Here is a 22,639-nt window from a genome sequence, read left to right as displayed (position 1 = left end):
GGTGGCAGCAGCCCCTGCCCTCAGGTGGTCGTCCTATGAGAGCGGGCATGTGGCCCATTAGGAGCAGTCTGGGCAAAAAAAGCAGAACAACAAAACAAATTGCTTTTCTCCTCTACATACTGAAGCTAAAGTATTTGTTAGCAGCACTTAATATACATAAATAACAATTTTTGTGTAAAGGGCTTGCAACATGGCTATATTTACTGATTAGCATGATCTGTGGATCAACTCAATGGTTTATGTATGCATACAGCTTTGCCTATTTATAAATAGTGTCTGAATAGCTGAGCAATTGTTATTACTCATAATGTTTTACCCTTGGTTGCTGGATCTCCTGTGCTTGGCTGCAGCCTGTACCCCTGGCCCAGCCCCTGTCCAGAAGGAAAGCTCACTGCAGGCTGTGCTGCCACCGCCTACATGAGGATTTCTGGCTTTTTCCACTCAGAACAATCACTTCCAACCAACCCAGCATTTCTCCAGGATACAGGACAGAGCAGCCCAGCAATGCATGGCTGCATTCAGTGGCAGCTGCATTCCTCCACCACGGTAAGCCCCCCAGCATGCAGCTCCTCCATGGCACTTCACAAGCACCAAAATCCCCACTTGCCATGTGGCACCCTTGGGACGAATTTCTTTTTACTTGCATGCAAAAAATTCCAGGCTTTCAAAAGGCAAGGCTCTTGCATATTATTTGGTTGACAGTTTGAAAGGAGAAAGGGGGGAAGCAAACTGACACCAAAACCTTGGGAGGAAATTTGCTCGTGAATTTAAAAAAAAAAAAAAGCACAATACTAAAATAGAATTGAGTTAGATATTTACAGCTTGATGCATTTTAAGTTAGCAGAACAAAAACTCTGGTTTTCCTTATTGACTGTTAACCACAATAACATAAGGCTTGCTCAACTGCATCTCAGTTCCTTTAATATTGGGAGTTTCTTTTTCACTTTATTGATGAGGAAACATCTAGTTTTCTGGCTGGAGCCTATTATGTAAAGAAAGCATAAAAGGACTCGTTACTCATTAGCTGCTGGCTGGGAGCAGAGGGATCCTTCCTGCCTCTGTGAGCTCAGCTGCTCTTGCTGGCCCTCCAGCAGCACACTGAAGATACCCGTGTCCCAATCTCCTCACAGCAACACCAGCACCAGAGCCTACCAATACATCACATGCACGTAGCAGAAGTCAGAATGAGCCACCAGAACGTGAGCATTTGCTCCCATGGGAGCACTGCTCCTCAGAAACAGGCGCCAGGGGTAAGGGAGCCAGGCCCACCGCAGGCAGGATGCCCATTCATTCCCTGTGCATCTCTTTCTCAACAGGTTGTCTAAATATTGGATGGGTTGCAATACAAAACACAAACTTTTCTTCCCCCCTCAGCCCTGAGGGTAATGAAACCAATGAGGGAGCATAACTGGTGCTGCTTGTTGTGCAGCCACAGCTGAACAAAATGGAGTCGGCTAAGAGTGACATGTTTACGTGACATCAAAAAGGCTGGGCTGAGTCTACGTTATATCTGTGACAAATGTATATATTGGATCACTGTTTGCCATTCAGATCTTCTCTGATTACTTCTCATTGTGAAGAGAAACATTTGCGATTCTGCTCACTTGGTAAGTCCGTGGGGTGACTTGTTAGCAACACACGCAGGGGAAGTTGCTGAAAAACCCTTCTGGGCTGCTGCAGCAAACACACACTTGCACAGCCAGCAGCATGACCCTTGACCTGCACCCAGCACCTTGCTCCAGCCTGCCCACACAGCTCTTTCTTCACCAGCTGCAGCTCTGCTCCCTCCCAGGGGCAGAAATCCCAGCCTCATGGCTGCAGCAATCTCTTCCCACTATCTGGCCAACTTCTGCCTTTCATATCAACTTCATTAACCTTTTATTATTATTTATTTATTTATTTTTAAACCACGTTTATGATTATCTTACTCAAGGAATGCACTAAAGATATAACTGAAGGAAGGAATTACTGTTGGTAGGACATATAACACGTGCGCCCACAGCTCTGTAACACTGCCCCCTTTTAACTGATAGACAGATTTTGTAAGCAAAATATATACGTAAACTGTGCAGGAGCAGAGAGGATGGTCTGATGCCCAGCATCCCAGTGAAGAGCCCAGTGATGAAACTCCAGGCTCTTATATGAGTTTTGCCCAAGGGATGGCCCCTAGAGTACATGGGACACTGCAGCCACCTGGAGAAAGGGGGAGACTGTGCCCTGGGAACTGTGATGCTCCCGTAGCTCTCCCAGACACATCTTTGTGTTCCTGCAGATCACGAGATTTGGCTGAGCCCAATTTTATTTTTATTTACTGATGGGCTGCAAATAATGGTGCGTGCTGACATGCGGTGGTTAAAACATCTGTTGATATTGATTAAATATGGACGAAGACAGCAAACAGCAATGGCACGTTGTTTATGTATATCTTTTCCCAGACTGGTTTCTTAAAGAGGCAAGATTTATGCAACTGCACTATTCATTTCCCAACCCTTTGTGGTGCTGCTGCTCTCTGATGACAGATTTAAGCCCCATTTAGTGCCACAGAGAAAGCTCAGTTGTATCCAATTCTTGGGAGTCTCAAGAAAATATGTACAGAGTCTTGAGCTACTGTCCTCTCCAGGAAGCAAGGCTGCAATATGAAATTACTGTTAGATACTGCAGATCCTAGAGGGGGAAAGCAACATACGAATACTCCAGCCGCAGGAAAAGCTTTCATCAGAACGAATGCAAGATCATCAAGCTGTGGGAGACAGCGCCAGAGAAAAAGCAGGATTCATGAGTTCTCCTGCTCTTGCAACAATGTATTTTTTCTCTTAAAAGCTCAATTGTTTCTTTCCCTTCTTTTCCACTCAGGAGCTCCCTTCTGTCCTCATGCTCTTTTTAGACTGCTTTTCCCTAGCTGCTCGCACACTGCAGAGGTGACCAGCTTTACATTGCCCTTGACACACTGATGGGACACGGTTCCAGCCATACAGAGATGCAATGGAACTCCGCACCAACCCTCCCGCCTCTCACAGCCAGCTGGAGGGAACGGGCATTGCTGCTACGTATTCCATCCCACTCACTGGTACTCCCCTGCAAATTGTAAGCTCCTCGGAACAGATGTGTGGGCTCTCCCATTCCACAATGGTGCCAAACTAGAATTGCTGGTGGGCAGGACCTGACCTTGCGTGTTCGGGAAGGAATGTGAGGCCCTCCTCTTGCCCTGGGCAAGTGGGTGCAGTCCTGCAGACCTGTGCCCATCTCACAGGGGGTCAGGGCTCCAACTTTTTCTCAGGACACCACTGAGCCCCTCAGCTCGCATGGAGGGACACGGCCACCAAAAGGATGGACTACACTGTTGGCAAAGACAAGACACACGCGTGGTCCAGCAACACCTGCTGCATTTGCTCCTGGCTATCTCAGCAAAACCATGCTTTAAAGGACAAAAAGCAACCTCTATGGTTGATTGTAGTTTAATTGTGTATTTATGGCTATTTTCTTGGTCAAGGAACTGGCTCACTAGTTTTTTCATCCACATCTAAAGAGAGGTGGTAATGGCTTTGCAGGTGCAGAATAGGAGCTTAAAACAAACAAGATTTATCCCTCTTAACAAATCCTAGTGGGCTTACCCACGACTACCCTGAGCTATCCAACTCTTTGCACACCTATGCTTTATGCATAATGACTTTTCTAGCTGGTATCAGACAGTAATCATTCCAGAAGGCAAAAATCTCAAAATAACTACAGTATATGCATACAGAATACATTTAAAAGAAAAATCTAAATTGACTGTTCAGACCTTCCCTCACTTGCCAGTGGATCCTCTCCAAACAGAAGGCATTCCAAGTCGGCGTAGGAAATGCTAAGATAGCATGCTTTCCATATTGTGTTATCGGAGTGTCTTCCAAAAACTCAAGCTTTCCCATACAACAAAATGTCATGAAGAAGGTTTTACTCCAGTCTGCGTATCACAGGCTGTACATACTGCTTCAGCTACTGTAACGTTGGCAAGCAGAGCTTGTAATGACTTGAAGTACAGTTTAGGAGCAGAAAAACTTTGCTTCAGCACCACTTGCTCACACTGTCTGATTTTCATTAGAAGGGGTTTGTGTGCGTGTTTTTCTCCCCCCCAGGAATGAAGACAGAGATAAATGTCACAGAGGACTTTCTGGCTTTCTCTGCTTTTGCTGCATGGAGCCTGCATAATTGAGCTGATCCCAGTTTGTGTTGGAGGAGGGGAAGCCAGCAGCCCTGGCTGGCTGAGCGTGGCCCCACTCCAGCCACTGACAGTGTGCAGCAGACAACCACGAGCATCCTCCAGGTTTCCACCCAAGTGGGCAGTTTCCCTCATCCCTTCTGCTAGCACTGACTTGCATGCCCCCCTCTCCATTTCTCTATTATAGCTCACTTGGACACTATTTCAAGGGTTCAAGCAGCACAAAAGGCAATATCACTGTCACAACACCAACCACAATAACACCACGCAAGCACAATGAAACCAACTACAGGGCTGCAAGCAGCTCACGCGGGCTTACCTAGCAGAGCCTGAGCATCTCACTGTCCTCTAGCAGCATCAGCCCTCCTGTATGGTGGATGGGGCAGCCCTTCCCAACTCCACAGCTCACAGCCTAACTTCTCAGGGCTGCAGCTGCAACCAATGGACAAAATTAGCTTGCCCAGGTAACTGAGCAGCTGTTGCCCAGACCAATCGGGACCCAGCTGGGGCTCTGGTGGTGATGAGCTCAGCCTTACTGGGATTGCTCCCAGTATGTGGATGTAGGTCCGTGAGAACTTGCCAAACAATCCTTGGCTGTATTGACAGTGTCATGAAAGAGTTGTGGAACAGGCTGGGGAAGAGGAAATGGAGTTGCACCAGAAACTCAGTCCATGTCCGAGCAACCTAAGTTGGGTTCTGAGAGAAATAAAGTGTGCTTCAAAGGTTTCAATAAATACTGATTTAGCCAAATAAAATCCTCATTTTCTTTCCTTTCCCCACCTTCAGGGCATTTGACCAGATCCTATTGCCCAGCCCAAATGGTTAGGTGAAGGGTACGAGCTCCTCGCTGGCTGCTGCCCTCAGCCTGCAGAACTGCTGTGGCCTGCTGAGCCTGCACAGGCTGGGTGCACCTATTTGTCAGACACAGGCCTTATTTTAACACAAAGGCTGAACCTGTGGCTTGGTGGGGTGGCTGAACTTGGGTTGTCATATTGCTGCCTGAAGTGTGAAGCAGCAGTGAGGAGAAGGATGGCTCCCCTGACTGACTGCCCCACGTGGGGGTCCCTTGTCGCCCCACACACTGCACTGCTGGCACCAGGACTGCCTTTGATAGTAAGCTATGCCTTTACATTCAGCAGAAGCCCAGATATAAACAAACGCTGTGGTGTTCTTCAGAGGCGTTTTCCCTCAAGGAGCCCAAACCAGAAGGTATTTCCATCAGTGGAGTCAGAAGTCCTGTGACACTGCACAGGACGGTTTGCTCACTCAGCCCCTTGAAAAGACCTCAAAAAAAAAAAAGTCACAAAAGCCATTAAAATACAGTTGAGTTTCAGATTTCCACTTTTCAATTCATGACAGGCAAACAGACATTCCTGATTGGGAGAGCTCTTATTTTGCAAAAGGATCAGGAGAGCAGAAAGAAAACCCAAGTTGTGTTTGTGTGTGCTGGCATGCTCCCCAGGGAGCCAGGGGGTTGGGGAAGGGGCACACAGAGATTCCAGCACGTGTATGTGCACACAGCTACAGCTTGCCCTGTTAAGCTAGCAGGTACCTCTCCTAACTTTGGGGGAGTTTGAAAGTGTTGAGGAAGAGGTTCTAATTCTAAAATACCACCATGCTAAAAAGTTTGAGAATGCCATATTAAAGGACAATCTTGATATTATCCCTTTCATTAAAACAAACAAGCCAAAGCAACAACCACCACTTTTTAATAAAATCATTCATAAACAGTCTTCATAAAAATAATTCCTGCATCAAGCATGGAAACATTCCCACCTCACTGAGGGGCTGAACCCAGCCTGTCTGTAAATACTCTATTTCCATGAAACGTTTCCTTTTGGTGAAACAGCATTTTTATGACAGAAAATTCCTGGCCAGCTCCTGGCATAAGTCAATGCACCGCAGCAAGCGAGTCCAAGCTGAGGACTCATATGCTGTGCTGGCCATTGGGAAATAAGGCTTTTTATTCTTAGACCAAACTTTTCCTGGTATGTGCTTGCCAAAATCCAATAAAGCAGACACCCTGAGAAGCAACAGCCGACATCAGCACTGGAGCAGAGCAAACTGTGCCTTGGCTCATGCACCTTGCAGAGCCATTTCCTTTATGAGGACTTGGCTAAATGGAAGAACATCACAGCCTCGCCTGCTCCCCTGCTCCCACCACCTTCCTAGAGCGCCTTCACAGGTGCACGCTGGGCTCGAAACATCCAAAAGGGGAATTTCTCTGGCACATCTGCAGCTACTGAATGAACAGCTTTCCAAGGGGCAGGTTAGCCTTCCCCCAGAGTCACAGAAGAAAGCAGAGAAACTAAAAGCTTTGAAATAAACAGCATCTGCCTGGAAGTCAGCTGGGAGGAGCTGCCTACAGCAGTATCTTCCAGGGCACACAGAGGAAGGTAGGAGTGGGCATTAGGGCAGGTCTGCACCCAAGCAGGAGGCGCACCATGCTCTGGGGAGCAGCTCAGAGATCCCATGCAGCACCCCTGGTGTCTGTGCAATGCAGTAATTATCCAGGATGAGTATCCCCATAGCCAGACCCACACATATGCTGGTCAGTGGTCTGTGCACAGGGCAGTTTTTTGGTTGAACATACTGGGGCATCAGTGGCTGATGCCCAGGCCTTGCCTGGGCTGGAATCCTGCCACTGCTTGATGGCTCAGCTGAAGCTTGATGTTTATGGTAGAAATTGTCTTGATTTCTTCAGATGAGATGAGCATTCATGGAGTTTGAAAATGTGTTTTAATTAAGATTCTGCTAAATTCTACCAGACACCTACTTGGAAAACAAAGCAACTGAATAATTAACTCTGATGAGAGCAGATGCTGCTCTAATGACAACCTGTTACTGCTCAAGTGCATCATTAGTTGTTTTACTGTGTTCTTTTAATATGTCCAGAGATCCTCAGCTAATGAATATACTGGTTGCAGTGCACCTAAAATAATTATTCAGCGTGGACTGTTGCGAGGAACAAAATGAAAACAACAAAAGAGATAGCCAGCAACCAAAAAAACCCCACCTGTAATAGTGCTTCTGCTGGCCAGAGTTGTTTGCTTTCAGGCCCATACATTTCTTTAGTCACCCTTGTGGGATTATTTTAGCCATACACCAAGTGAAGCTTACAAATTGATGAGAATCTAATGATGCACTGATTTACAGATGTGCAGTTCTGTTCCTGGGTACACTGCTGAGGGTGAGAGGAGGAAAGGTTTTTTCTTTCCCCTGTGCAATGTGCACAGCCGTGCATTTAACAAAGCAACTAGAAAAACATCACCAGCATGTTTTTATCCTGTTACTTCTAATTCTCAAGAAATGAATCGATGTCCTTCAAAAACAGAATTTGTAATTAAATAGTCCACTTAAACGGCACACTGGACCTCCTGTTTTCGCAGTATCTTATGGCTTTGTCTTAAAGCCCATATTATTTTTACATTAGAAGCTGTGGGATTCTATTTTGAACTATCAGCATCAAAAAGGTTTGGCCTGACCATAAAAGCAATGAGATGAAGCGTCTAAAGCAAGTGAAAAAATCAAATGGAGGATCTACCTCACACTATTTTCTTCTCTTTCCACCCCACCCCCCAGTGCCAGCACTATCTCTTTTGCCTTGAAATACTGAAAAAAAACACATTGAGCAATTATTGAGATGTTACACAGAGCCCACCAAACCCAGCCTCTTAGAGCCAAAGGGCAGTGGGCACTCTCCAGCCCCTAGAAGAGGAGCTGACAATGGCTAAGGGACATGGGGAATTTCCTCCAGCCCCAGGGAGCAGCACTGCTCACCGTAGCAGTGTAGATTTCAAAGCCTCGGCTGCAGCAAAGCCAGCAGGAGCCCAACACACAGAGCTCCACACACACACAAGACTGGTACACCACAGCATGGGACAATGCATTGAGCTGCACTGTCTCCTACCCCAGCCACCATGTTTGCATTACCCCCACTGAAAACCACTGCAAACATTGTTGCTATGCTAACGCTTTTAAGGAAATTTAAAAGAAACAGGAAGCCAAACCAACCACAAGCAGGGGAACATTCACTCGTTCAAGTACGGTTGGCCAACACATTTCATCCCAGTCAGCATCTGACTGCCTTTTGAGCACTGCTTTACTGCAAACAAGCCAGCAGCAATACTATCAAGCACAGGAAGGAGAGAGGAGGAAAAAAAGCAGAGGGGATTCCAAATCATTAACGTTAACAAACTCCCAGCCACAAGATGCATGACTTCCCAGGTCACCTTTTCTACCTGAAAAATAGAAAAGCCCTTTGGATTTATAGGGCTCACAGCTGACGACTATGCCTTTTATGGAGACCTCTTTGGGTCTGATTAATTAGTAATTGGGGTGGGAGCTATGCACTTCAGTGACTCTTGTTGTCTTGATTGTAAATCGCAATCTGCTGCTAAATCTCAGCAGGTCACATTGCTGCTTTTGCTGTGCCCTAGTGACACAACTGATTAAATCTATGTAAACAGTATCTTAAAAGAAATGTTTGAGGGGAGATGAAGAGCTGTGCTCAGTTCAGAAGAACAGAGTTATTTATTTTTGAAGATTCTGTTTGTTTTAAAGCATTTCCATCAATTGTCAGTCATCCTGATTGATCACACAGCAAATTAATGGTTTTAATTTGGCCTTTATAAAGCTTGCCCACTGTGGGGGCTTTTAAACAGAGACTCAGCACTCTATTCACACAGGCAAGCCCAGGACGATAAACAAACATTACCCTGGGTGGTTTTACACCAAAAAAAAATAGAAAGGACAGCAGTGGAACACAGCTCTTTCTGTGCATTTTCTTGCCTCCTACCAGGAGGCCCCCCAGCACCCAGCAGGCTGCCTCTCTGCTGGCATGTGCAGTGCAGGTTGCCTTTTCTCATGTGGTTCTGGTTACAACACTGAAAATGCAGGGCTGTCTCCTTCCCAGGCCATTTGTGGGGCTGGCAGGGAACCCACACCTCTTGCACTGGGCTCAGTGGGGCAGGCCCTGCTCCTGCCTCTGCCCCAGGATAACCTCAAACCTGGCAGCACTGAGCCTTGTCTGTGTATCTGAGGTAAGTAGAGTGAAATTAGCTTTGCTCTAAGGCAGTAGAAGTGTTTGACACGTTGCCTGCCTCAAAAGTTTTGTCCATTAAGCATCTGACTTTTTCCTTCTTAATTCCCAAATGCATATTAAAAATTATAGGAAGCAAACCCATGAGACTGGCATCCTTGCCTTTTCCTGCTCTAGTCTCCCCTCCAGCCATCACAGTTAGGTGCAGGTGGCAGGCACTTCTCAGAACACTACTTTGAAGAACAACCACCTTGAAGAGACAAGGAACCTTTTGTAACACACTGCAATGCTGAGCAGCTGTTTCTGTATGCTCTTCAGGAAGGAGGCGTATTTACCTGCAGTTTAGATAAGCTGGAATGTTGTCCACGACCTTGCAGCAATGTTTTATCAACTGCTGTATGGAGGAAGAGCCAGGCAGGGCTCTCCAAAACCTTCTCTGGGGCAAGGAGGGGTGTTCACATTCTTTGACTTACAGTTTAGGCTGCACATTTGCACTTGAGTCACTTGCTATCTGCCATGGTTGGGCAGGATCTGGCCTCCATTTGCACAGTATGACTTGTGTTTTTCACACGTGTAGAAGTTCAAATTTGTTCAGGAAACTCCAGCTCTGCTGGAAGAGCAGGCAATTTGGGTCTGTAGCTAAGGGGCCTGTGGACAGACCTCTGCTCTTGGATAGGGATGGCATTTGTAGAGGAAGAAGAAAGAGCTGCACCTGTAGTCCCAGCTCCTGTAGATTTCTTGAAAGCAGAAGACTCTGAGTGCAGAGTGAGGAGGGAAATATTCCAACCCCTGGGCTTGCAAAAAGGAAGCTTGTCCGGAAAGGGCATAAGAAATCCCCTTCAAAATTGGCATCAGAATCACACATACCTTTCCAAAGCTTCACCCATTACAGACCTCTGGGTTCTGGAACACCAATTTAAAAAATCTTGGAAGATTGAAGAAATGCTCTCGGGTGGATTTCCAGCAGTTAATGACTTTTTCCCCACTGTGGTGCTGCTGCAAGAACACTTTTCCTTGTGTTAATTTGTTACTTCCTCTACTGATTCCAGAAAACAGCAATAAAGCACACAGCAGTGGAGTACAAACTACTGAACATTTAGAAGCCTTATACAAATAAGCTCATATTAGATAAGAAAATCTTGTTAGTTTTTACCTTGCCGGGATAATTTTGTCCCATCCAAAGATTCTGCACAGCTCTGCTACCTTCAGAGCTAGAAAGATTGCCATGAGCTGGAACACCAGATGAGCCTGCACAGCATCCACCAGGCTTGTCATGATGAGAGATGGGCTCATGTTAGCCAGTGCGCATGGGGAACCAGGGACAGTCCCACTAGGGCTTGTGTGGAGCCAGTGCTTGGGCAGAACCCCGAGGAAATGCATGCAATTTGCAAAGCTCAGCCCTGGATGTTAGCATATCAGATGTGAAGAGAATTCAGGTCCCCTGCTTCCACTGCAACCAAGATTGCTTCTCAGATCGCTGCCTTGTAAGACTTCAGCCTTTTACTGCCATATATCAAAAAGGCGTCAGAGTCACCAAATGCACCTCAGTCCCCGAGCTGAAGATGCTGTGGCAGTGGTCTGGTACAGTGACCAAGCCTACAGTACGTATGGCCCTGAGATATAAATGTTAAGCACATTACATGGACGCTTATGAAACCTGAGGAGAATGCTCTGATGCCTGTAGCAAGGGTTGGGCTGAGGATTTCTTACTGAGATGCACAAGGCAAAATGTAAGAGCGATAAAAGCATCTGCCAGAAGGCAAGCAGCAGGTCACAGACTGGGCAGGAATACCGTTGTGTCTCCTGAATGCAATAAGCCAGGGCTTTACCTACTGGCCTTGCAGTCAGCTCCTCAACATGGATTCCTCTTCTCTCTATCACACATTTCCACACATTTTCCACAGAGGGAAAAAGCAGCTGCTTTCACACGTAGCGATTTTTATATGACTAACTGTGAGGTTTCGTTGAAGACATCAGGATTTTGCTACCAACTACAGTAGTCACGTCTGGAAGTACTGGAGCATATGTTACACTAACTGCGGGGCAACTATTCACTGTGCATCTCTTAATTGCATCCATACAGCCAAGATGTTCCACTGCACACGGTCAATTCCAAATGAGTATGAATCTGGCTAATGAAACTAGAACACTAAGTGCTAGTCTTTATTGAAAACCTTATTCTTGCCAAATTTCAAGATTTTAGCTCTATCCCTTCCTGCACAAGGCCTGTCTGAATAATGATGGTTGATCGCTCCTGGAGTTGTGTGAACATTCACAGCAGCATTTGTCATCTTCTCATTTAGTGTTTTTCTAAGAAAATAATTTTGCTGTCAACAAATCCCTTTCTCGAATGAAAGGCAAGTAGCTGAAGTAGCATGCTCAGAATAGGAATGGGTTTTTGTCCTCACTTTGCCAAATTCAACACTGCTTCAGAGCTTAACATCCAAAGTATCACAGGGAATTAGAGGATCAGCAACATGTGAATTCTTGCTCAGCCAATGGCAACTATCAGTATTCCATTACGGCAATTAACCATGAGGTTGCTTGATTTTTCTTCTATTCTGTGAGAGCTGCATCCTGTGGACTACTGTTCAGACATTGGTATCTATCACATAACTTTTCTTATCTTTAGGCATATGAACATGTATTTTGTTAACCTTTTTTCCTTATTACCAAACCAAAGCAAGACTGACTTACTCAAATCCATTTGTGCATTTTATGGTCAAGAGATAATATGATTGCATGAGAGCCTTCTTAGAGCTGAGGAGCTGAGTTTAATGTTTTTCAGGGTTTTTTTCTGAGTAACAGAAGAACAAAATGAAACAGAATAGAATCGAAGTTGGGACACAAAAGGCACAGGACAAATATGCAAACAGAGCATGTACTTTTGTTTGCCATCATGCTGGACAATTCAGCAGCTGCAGTCTGAGGGCACGTGGTTTCCCTCTTCTAGTGAACAGATTACTTCAGATGAAATATTCCAACATTTAAGCTCTTCTCCTTCAAATTACGAGGTCATCTGTAGAGATCAGACTTTGTAAATCATCTTTAATCATTAGACCATTTATCATTTCCTTCACTCACAGCTTCCCTTTTTGCTTCCATGAAATCAGCTATGGTGGCTGAGTCACGAAAAACCATTCTCACACATGATGCTTCATTGTATGTACGCCAAGGTGCTTCATTCTTTGGAGATATATACTAAGAGAATTTTTTGTTCGTGTGGTATTTTGTTGATTCTTAAGAAAATGGAGCAAGCATTTTGGCTGCAGAGCTGGCAGTGGGCTGCTTCTGTGAGTCAGACTTGGCATTCGCAGATACAAGGATGTGCTGCCAGTTCATTGCTGGATCACACCTGGCTGGGAGAATTCAGCTGTGTCTTTATTCACGGGGAGCAGAGAGTCAGCAGGAGGTACTGAGCAGAGCACACAATTCCCTTCTTTGGGAAAAGCTCTTTTACTGTGATGTTATATCAGGTCATCCTGCATTAATATCTCAAGCAAATAGTTTTATATCTTTTGTACCACGCAGTTAAAAGCACGACCTGTTTAACCTCACTGCCGGAGCAATAAATGGCTATCAGCATCAATGCCCATTTGCTGATATGCTTTCAGAACAAAGCATAAATTAATTTCTCTAGACAGGAATGCTCATGAAGAGTTAGACATCGGGGTTTAAAGTAAGTATTAATATGAATGCAAAAGAAGCAATTACAATTTATGGAGGATAGTTTCATTGGTTTTCCTTTATAGACACATATGCACATACTTGTGCAAAACGGCAGGTTTATTAATAGCTATCTTTGAGCAGCAGAAGGTCTAATTGTTTTTGTTGTTGTTGTTGTTTTTAACCTGGGGTTGGAGAAAGTTTATTTCACAGGGGCAGGGCACTTCCTTTTCTTTTACTGTGGCTCCAGGCTTGATACTGGCAATCACCCTGTTGCTTCAAGTGTTTTCTGTAAAGAAGATAGCTCTTTAGGAATTGCTGAAGTGACCTTCAATGGCCAGGAGGAGATAGACCCAGTGGAAGGGTACCTCTCAGTCTGAGGGGTTTTAAGACAGGTACTATGGGCAGAAACTAACAGTGAGTCAGGGATTTTGCACATGAAGAGATACAAGCTGCTGCCACACAGGTATAAGATGTTTAATTGAACAAATATTCTCTTAGCATGGATGGAAGGGTTCCTGAGGTTTTCTGAGGCATTTTTCTCTCCTTCAGGGTGACAAGTTCAGCCTTTTCAGCTTTTCTCAGTTTTCTTGAATCACAGACAGCACTGGCAGCTGTGCAGAACTGGTGGCTTGGTCCTGCAGTGGATCTGCAAAGGATAAATTAGTTGGATTGCACATGGGTGTATGTCTCTTCTTACAATAATCACAGTGAAGGATCATGGCCATCATCTGGAGCTTCTAAAAACAACACTTCCTCATCTGTTTGCCTAGCTGATGCATAACACATATTTACATAGGCTCTCATCTTAGGAAGTTTCATCATCTCTTGTGTAGGAGAATGCTGACATGATGTTTGCACCATAAATGTTTCAGATTCCACACGTGCTTTCAATAGTCTGTTATGATTCTGCAGGCAAAAATATCTAAATACCACTGTACTACAGGGCAAAATTAAAAGTTGTCTATTTCTCAGTGGCGTTTTCCAGCTTATTGTCTGATTTGCAAGGTCCTGGTGTTCAAATGTTGGTTCTGTTGTTTAAGCATGAATAGCCTCACAGAGGCTAACAGAATTATTCATGTTGTCAAAGTAAAATCTCTGCATTTTCAGCAGTAAGATGTTTGGCTGATTCATCAACATGTCTAAAAACAGGATTAACTTTAAGGGTGTGAAATGCAGAAGGCAATAGGCCCACTTGCCCACTTTAATTTCTTGACTCAGAGCTTAACCCCACAGTTGAAGTCTAAGCACTAACTACAGATTCAAAATCTGTAATCTGGATTTTAGGAAGCATGCATCTTCAGGCTGGGTTAAATTGGGATTACTTAGTTGGGGACTGTCACAATAAGAGGAGCAGATGGATGTAGTCATAGCTGGGACAGGATTGTTTGCCAAGCCCAACTATGTTTTCTAGCTTCTGTGCAAACTGGGAACACCAGCAGCATGGAGCCAGCACAATGGAAGCCTCATAGATCCCCCTTCCCTCCTTCCTCAGTTATTCCTTGAAATGGTCACTAAACCAAGTCAATACGTTTTCTGGCTCCTAACCTCTAGTTATGATTATTTTGTAGCCAAAATCAGTATGAGCTGGATATACAGGCAACAGTTTCTCAAGCCATCAGACTGTGTGGTTAATATAAATTATTATATTCATGTTTTCCCTTCTTGTATTACCTCTTGGGTTGGTTTTTTTTCGGTCATCATATGCTTAACCAAATTGAGAAATCGAACATCCTGCGTTCAAGATCCATTTGGACAACATTAACACAAAATTATGCTTTAGTCAACAATGATAGAGCAAGGCGTTGAGTATTCTGTGCTGACATACACATCACTGAAGGAAGCTTACAGAAGTAGAAAATCTTTCAGTGGTGTACTAATATTGTTGTTACTTTCCACAGTACTATGCCTGAACTGAGGCCTCTAAATTGCTCTCAAGAAATGCCTCAAATTGCACTGAGAAAACTTGGAGAATCTCAGTCTTAAAGTTTTCAGTGTCTCAGCAAGCAGAATAATTGAGTCAGTCAACACAAAAGTACTGGAAATGCTGGCTCCAGACCACAAAGTTCAGGCAGATGAGGAGCCAAGGAGGTAAAAGTCTGCTTTAGAATTAGCAGAGATCAAATAGATTTGGCAAAATCAAAAGAAATTACTCTCTAAAACTGTTCCCAACAAATTAGTAAGTTTCAGTGTTCAAGTTGATTTTAGGCAGCCAGAAATAGCAGTTAGGCTAATTGCTAGGACACTTGCAGTAGGTGGTATGTTGTCTGCCGGGCTCCACAAGAAACTGTTCATCCATCAACTTTTTGAGAAATGTGAAAGTTTCATAATCGTACTTTAACTCCATTAGCTAGCATACAACAGTATTTATATATAAATAGAGACCTCAGACATATTGCAGAGAAGCATAATTATGGTGGTTTCTTTACCACTCTGACAACTTGGTTGCCCAAGGACATGGACTTAGTCAATATGGAACACTGTGAAATCACAAATGAATGCTTAAGGAAGGTATTTTCACTAACTCTATCTGGTTAGATAAAATCTCCAAGTAATTGTAACTAAAATGTAAGTAACACTAAATCCCCCAGTAATTTCAGTACCAGCCCTCTTAAGGCTAGAACACAATAAGAAGGAATAATTTATCATCTGTTACCTGCTTAAAAGGGATCTCAACAGACGCAACCGTCACAAAAATAATTTATTTTTATGTTTATTCCATCTCTCCTTTCTGAGGGAAAAGTCACATGAATGGAGGCTGGGATTGCAACAAAGCTAAGGAGATGGACACTAAACAGGATGAGCAGAGCCAGCTTGAGGAAAGCTTTCTGAACAAGGAAATAGCTGTCATAGTCCCTAGTCCCCATAAGATTTCTGCTGGCACACTTTATTTCATTGCACTTTGAAATCTAAAGGACTCTTCAGGAATGGAAGGTTAAACATACACATAAGTGTTCTCTAAGCCAAAGCCTAATTTGACTAATTTCTCCTAGGCTGATAATCAAATACTAAATCGCCCTAGCTCTTGGAGCAAACATTTCCCCCTAAGGACAAACCTCTTCACTGAACAATAGATCAGAAGTGAACTGGCACTCTGGAGTTCAAGGAAGACCTAAGGAAATTAATTCAGTTAGAGCACAGCAATTTGGAGGTAGCAGAAGGATGGCAAATCCCACTCCATTTCCTAATCTTCCCCAAAGGAACGTATTTATTACAAACTCTTAAAATCACCTTTTGATAACGCTGAACAGCCTGTGAGGGGCCCATTAAGGCATTCAAGGCAGACCCATTTTAATCCTTAATACCACTTGAAGATTATCCATTTTAAATGGCCTTGCAGAGCTTATCATAATTTTGCAAACTATTAAAAAGTTTCTCATCTATCTGGTGAGAAACATGGGCTCCTCCAGCCTGCCTGACAGAAAACATTGTATCTGTGGCTGTGATGCCAGCTGTGGCAACTCAAAATCTCAATGGCATGGAGACACTCAGTTTCACTGGGAAGACATAATGCATTGTAGCCATCTGGGTAACCTCTGCTCCTTGAAAACCTGTGAGAAGGATCATTGCAACTGCACTTACTGTATGTAGGGTTGTGACAGCATCTCTTGATGCTTTGTTGGATTCAGTAGCTCCACACCGCTCCTGAGCTCAGGTGACATAAACAGGCTGGAAAAGGAGAGAAAGAAAGTGAAGATAAGTGCAACCTCCACAAATGTGCAATGGAAAGAGCCTGAAATGCAGAGGCACCTGGTTGAACCTTGACTGGCTAATTCCCTCTAGCTGCTGCCCAAAGAGCATGGGGGATATAGGAGGGCATGCCCACACTGTCTGGCTGCTGCCTCGGAGGAACAGTCAGCATGCCTGGGACCTGCTGACTTGGCATTTTGCAGTTGCAGGATGTGGCTCCTTCTCACTCCTTCAGTTGCCTTCACTAGATGAACGACTGCCACATTTAGAGGGCTAAATGCTACAAGGAAAGAAACATAAGCTCAAAAGGAAAGTGCAGCATTGTTTGTTTGCCCTGCAAAGCAGACAAACCCAGGAGAGCAACCACAGCAAACCAAAAATCAGCCAAGGCATGGGATGACAGGGAAGGGTTGGAAAACAGGGGGCTAATAACTCCAGCCTGTGCCAGGTAAGCAGGGCTTCTCACCCTGCAGCACCAACAACATATCAAAATCTGACCTGCAGCACCATCCTGGGCTGGTGAGCAGAAAGGCATTCAAGCTGAAACTGAGCAAATAAGAAGTGAGGGGAAGCTGCCAGACTCATTTTCACTGGGGATCTGAACCACAATTCAGCCCAGGTGACATTTTACATATTTTCACCATTGTTTTTGTTTAATTTGTGAAAGCAATTACACAGCCAATTGAACAGTGTAAAGCAACTGCTGCAATAGTCAATATCTCAATGAGGTACAGTGCAGCGTGGCTTTTCCAGTTAGGATATTCAGGCATAGCCCTACGGAATCTGTACCATCCATCACTGACACTGCCATCTGGCTTACCTGATCCTCCCCAAATACAGCTCGCGCTGAACAAACGTGACTTTTCTTTGGGCCCCTTCTGAGGAAAATGAGGCAATGAAACACCCTGTACTGGTAGCTACATGGACAATCCTAGCTGGCACTGTCAGCTCTTAATTGAAGTGTGACTGAGCATAGCTAAGTGGCCAAATACACTGGGCCTCTCAGTGTTCACTTTGATGTCAGCAATTGGTTGTTCACCCCACTGAATAGCATAGTGCAAACATGTAACACAGGCCCCTCCAGGACTACTTCACTCTTGTCTCCCCTTCAGCTGTGCGACTCCAATTTTATTGCAGTAGCTGAACTCACTTTTCAGTTGGAACTGAATGGGTGCAGCCTTAGTGACCTTACCCCTTCATCCTTCAATGGAAGGAATTCCCAAGCTGGTAGAAGAACTGAACCTGGCTAAAAAGCAAGGAAGAGCCCTGCCTGGCTGAAGTGGACTTATTGACCGGCTCTAGTGCAGGCAGGTAAGTCAAGCAGTACTCCTCAAAGAACAGCACAGGACTGCTTCTCAGGGTGGGGCAGGGTGCATGAGTTGTGCAGGTGTCAGTACAGTGCACCTGGTCTGGTGCAAATCTATGTTCAACAGTGTGCTTCAAAGAACAGGACTTGTGAACCGTTAACAGGGAGCCTGGGGCAGAGCACAAAGTTTAACCCCAAAGTCCTGAATCTGAAATGCTCCCTTTTTTCCTCATCCTTGTACAAACCACTTCCCAGAACCTAAGCAGGTATCTCCTACCATGGTCCTCAACAAGCACAGTAGCTTGGATGTGCTGGTATATTTTTGTGTGTATCTCAGAGAATTTTTGCATCATTTCTTAGCAGGTAATAAATAAGTTTAGAGCAGATAACTAAATAGAAGCTACAGTATTCGAGCTCAACATTGTGGCAGTTGCTTGTCAGAAAAGACAGAAAACAGCTCTGTGACCCACGTGGTATCAGTGCTGCACACAGGTCTGCATGGATCTAATCTTTCTACTGAAATTTAATTATAGCAAAATTGCAGTTGGCATTATAAAGCAAGTTTAATGTTAAGAAAGACGTGTGTATTTTGTGCATCTTCTCAGGAGATAGCTGCTTTTAGAGTGGGATCAGTTTCTGTTATTGGTTGACCTCCTTGCACAGCCAAGAGGAGGGAGCTGGATTCTATTTTGACTCAGGCTTAAGTCAGCAGGCTTAAGTCAGCAGGGTCTGAGGCTCTGTGGAAGGATTTGAGGGACTGTTTCCCTCAAATCCTTCCACAGAGCCTCAAAACCTGCTGTTTTCTGTTTCTCTTTGCTGTGGTGTGGCATAAGAGCCCCTCCTGCCCCACAGGCTCCTGACTGGGACTGAGTCACCAGGACCTGCTGCTGCCAGGTCTGTGATGGCCCACCTCGGTGACTCAGGTGAGCTGCTGAGGTGGTGCAGCACTGCCAGTAGAGCAGGAGATGACTGTGCACACCAGTATGCTGGGAGCTGGCGGCAGTGCCGCTGTGTTACCGATGATAAATAGCCCATGTCACTGCAGTAGCTGGTCTCCAGATTGAAGCAGACTTTTGCGAATCAGCAGGGTCAGCATTTGAAAAGCATGTGAATATTGTGCACTTGTAAATATTTGAGCACATCTGTTTAGCTCCCTCGCAAAAACCACTGGGAAAAACTACTTCACATTGTGCCATGCAATGCTGTTACCCTGCTCTAATTGTCAAATCTGTTGAGTGTTTTTCTCATGCACACAAAAATTAAAAATTACTATCCTCATTCATGATTAATTCAGCTGCAGTGCTGCACTGGGTCACACCGCATTTTTTTAAAGTATTAAATTCCACCTCATAATAAGAGTTTTAATTAACTTTTTGCTAGTTCATCTTTTTTCCCCCCTTCACAGGGACTCAGACAATCTCCAGAGCTGCTTTCCCCACAAATGTCTCACTGGATGCTGCTGTGACAGCAATGGGGCACCAACGTGGCACTATGAAAATGGTCAGCACAAGCCACAGGACCTCTCCAAGGCCTCCTTGCTAGAGGCCTAAGGCCAGTGGCCTGCCCGCACACAGCTTACCTGACCAGGGGATGGCAGAGCTCTAACACTCAGCAGTTCTGAATTGCCTGAGACGAGCACTTGGCTATTACTTCAGCCCAAATCTTTTAGAGGGTATGGGTCTTTCATAGTCAATCTACGGAAATCCAAAGGAGAACTTCAGAGGAACAGCATTCCCGCCTCTCGGTCTATTGTGTTTCTGTACAAGCACATGTCCTCCTTCTAGCACTCGGTGCTCCCCAGGACTGCCCCAAACTGTTCACATACCTCTTTAGGATTTGTAGATGGACTTTCCAAGCAGGCATACTTTTGCAGGCAGGAAGAGTCACAATTCCTTCTTCCTCAAGCTGGCCCTGATAAGTAGAAAGGAAAGCTGTTTAATAACTGTATCATTTTTAGAACAGAGCAAAAGGCAAAGAAAACAGCATGGAAAGAAGATCTATAGAAGATCCAACTCCCTCTTAGAATCATAGAATCATAGAATCATAGAATCACTAAGGTTGGAAAAGACCTAAAAGATCATCCAGTCCAACCGTTCACCTATTCCCAATAGCTCCTACTAAACCATGTCCCTCAACACAACATCCAGTCTTTCCTTGAACACCCCCAGGGTCGGTGACTCCACCACCTCCCTGGGCAGTCCGTTCCAGTGCCTGACCACCCTTTCTGAAAAGTAATACTTCCTTAGAAGTTTCATGAACCTTTCTGGAGCAATGTGATTTTCAGACTCAGAAGTGATTGAAGCGCCCAGGGCCAGGTGGGCTGGAGAAGGCCTGGAACTTTAGTTCTTGCGAGCAGAGCACAAGCAAGCACTGAAAAGGGCAGCAGAGGCCCTGACACTGCCCTGGTGAGAGCTGCCCAGCAACATGGTCATGCTGGCTCTGGACAGCTTCTCCTTGCAGGACCAGCCCTTACTCAGTAGATCTCCTCAGATTTTTCTGACCTTGGCAGTATTACAAGGGTCATATTTTCACATGGCTGGATTGCTCCTGAACAATTTCTCCAATGTATTAAGCAGAAACATGCATTCTGTCAGCATCAGACATGTCTAATCTCTCCACCTGCTTTCTCCCCCAGCAGTCACACTCAGTCTCTGTTGCATGGAAAATCCCACTGTCCTTTCTCTGTTAGGTAGCAGATTCTGGCTGCAGGCTGAGGAAGTGCTCCCTCTCCCCTCCCTGCCTAAACTCACTTCCCCCACAGTCCTGCTCTGACAAGTTTTGGGGCATGGCTGGTACCAGTGAGAGCTTGAAACCCTCTGGAGGAATGAAGAGTGCTGCAGGAGGGGTATCTCCACAAGTAGTGAGGGGCCATCGTCTTGGACCCTCCTGCCTCTTCCTTTCTGCAGACTCACAGTTTATGATTTCATAACTTCACTTAGCCTTATTTAATGTTTAACATTTCACGTCTTAACTGAACTAATAAGTAACTTATGCTGGTCACACAGTAGTGTATTCCCTGAGCATGTGCCAGCATGGTTCCTGCTAACAAAATGGTGCCCTCACAAAATGTTTGGAGTGCCCAAGTAGGAATTTCTAACTGTCCTCCCTGCAGAGATCTCCAGCTTGCTCACAGTCCCCCATTCACAGCCCTTCCTAATGCCATCCCATGTAGCCTACTGAGCTGGGCAGGCTTCAGGAGAGGCCATCCCCATACATGCACATGGAGGTGCTTCTGTACTACACTCAGGCTCTGCTCTAGCAGCCCAGCAGGACACATTTCATTACAGTAATTTCTGACACTGCCTTGCTGTGTATTTGAACATGGTGGTCATTCACCAGCTCCCACCCGAGGGGACATGGAACACTCAGCAAGAGCAGAGGTGATGTTGGTCTGCTGTCACACATGACACCTTGCAATGCCCACTGTTCTTCTGTTTCTTTGTGTGTGATTTCATTCCTTGGAAGATCCCTGATGAGAGATTTCATTTCATTTTCTATTTTTCTGTCACAACAGTTGAGTGTTCACAGTAGCTTTGCTCCGGCTCCTGTGTGATCAGTATGCTACCAGCCATATTAGAATAGGCTTGTATAATGACTAGGGCAACATTAAAAATGTCAAAATTGTACTTCTCTACTTCCTGAGCTTTTTTGCCCTACTTTGGTGTCACACCTCACACACCCCTAGGATAGGCAAACCCTCTCCAGGCTTTCCTGTACAGCCTACTGGACTGTGTCAGCCATTTGGTCTGAAACACAGCCCTTTTCTGCTTAGAGTTTGCACTGGGGATGCTTCAGTGGTTCATACGTGAGCATACCCAAAATACTGCCATGAGGAATTCTCCAAGAAAACATTTGTGCAGAAAGAGCTGCTCCTTCGAGCTCTGTAGCACAGGCTGAGAATTAGTAAGTGTTCTGTGAAATAAAAGTAAGAAGGATCACTCCAATGAACTATAGCTGATGTTTGCAGCTTTATTGCAAAGCTGTGCAATATTTGGACACTTTACCACTAAAATTAATCAAAGACGCGCATTTCAGTCCCCTAGGTTGATTTGTAAATACGATTGTGTGTCTCAGGTGTACACTGCATATGTGTAATTGTCAGATCTAGTTTGTTTTGAATAGATTCAAGGTAAGATAAAGCAGAAAAAAACGCAGCCACCCAGGTATATCCTGTATTTGGTAGCACGAAGAGCAACATCCACTTATCTGCCTGACACCCATCCGAAAGCGCTCAGCAATCCTGTACGTTCACCTTACAGGCTGTTCCCAGATGGAAAATAGCATTTAAGAGTGACTGGTAAAAGCAGAGCTGAACCCACACGTCTCTAAGAACCTGTCTCTACAGACAGTGTAATTCGTATTAATCTTCAGCCACCCTTCTCTGCCATGGCTGTCCCCCCCAGCCCAGCTGCCAGTCTCAGGCCATACACAGCTTTATGCCCAAAGCACCGTCATGCTTTAACAAAGAGGACACAGGAAGACGCAGTAGTACGGACAAGCTTATAAACAGGACAAGCTTAGCCTAAGCTGGCCAACAAAACATTACCAAAAGACTCCTCAGGAGTTTCCTGACTGCTCAGCGTGGTGAATTATAATGGATAAGCAGGAAGGAGAACTCCTCAGTGCAGTGTCCAGAGGAGCCTCTGGCTATGTCAAAGAATAAAATGGCATTCCCCAAATAAGAGTTAAATACAGCTGCTTAGAATCATTTTCAGTTGATTTTTCTTCATAAAAGGCC

At 45.0% G+C, this 22,639-nt stretch overlaps 1 long non-coding RNA gene across 5 annotated transcripts in view; it reads right to left on the bottom strand.

The window, feature by feature from the left end:
- LOC128077116 (uncharacterized) overlaps nt 1–22,639 on the bottom strand; it is a 182,059-nt gene that overhangs the window by 49,227 nt on the left and 110,193 nt on the right. For 3 of the 5 annotated variants that reach the window (XR_008204837.1, XR_008204839.1, XR_008204840.1), the window contains 2 exons: nt 19,727–19,812; nt 16,488–16,574 (listed from right to left, as the gene is read on the bottom strand). This is a non-coding gene — a long non-coding RNA (uncharacterized LOC128077116). Of the gene's footprint in view, nt 1–16,487; nt 16,575–19,480; nt 19,596–19,726; nt 19,813–20,160; nt 20,361–22,639 lie in introns of those variants that run through there. The other 2 variants (XR_008204841.1, XR_008204838.1) reach the window with 2 other exon arrangements.

The sequence above is a fragment of the Tympanuchus pallidicinctus genome, unplaced genomic scaffold (genome assembly GCF_026119805.1).
Source record: "Tympanuchus pallidicinctus isolate F22 unplaced genomic scaffold, pur_lepc_1.0 scaffold15, whole genome shotgun sequence".
Classification (NCBI taxonomy): domain Eukaryota; kingdom Metazoa; phylum Chordata; class Aves; order Galliformes; family Phasianidae; genus Tympanuchus; species Tympanuchus pallidicinctus.
This window is presented reverse-complemented; position numbering and strand designations above follow the sequence as displayed.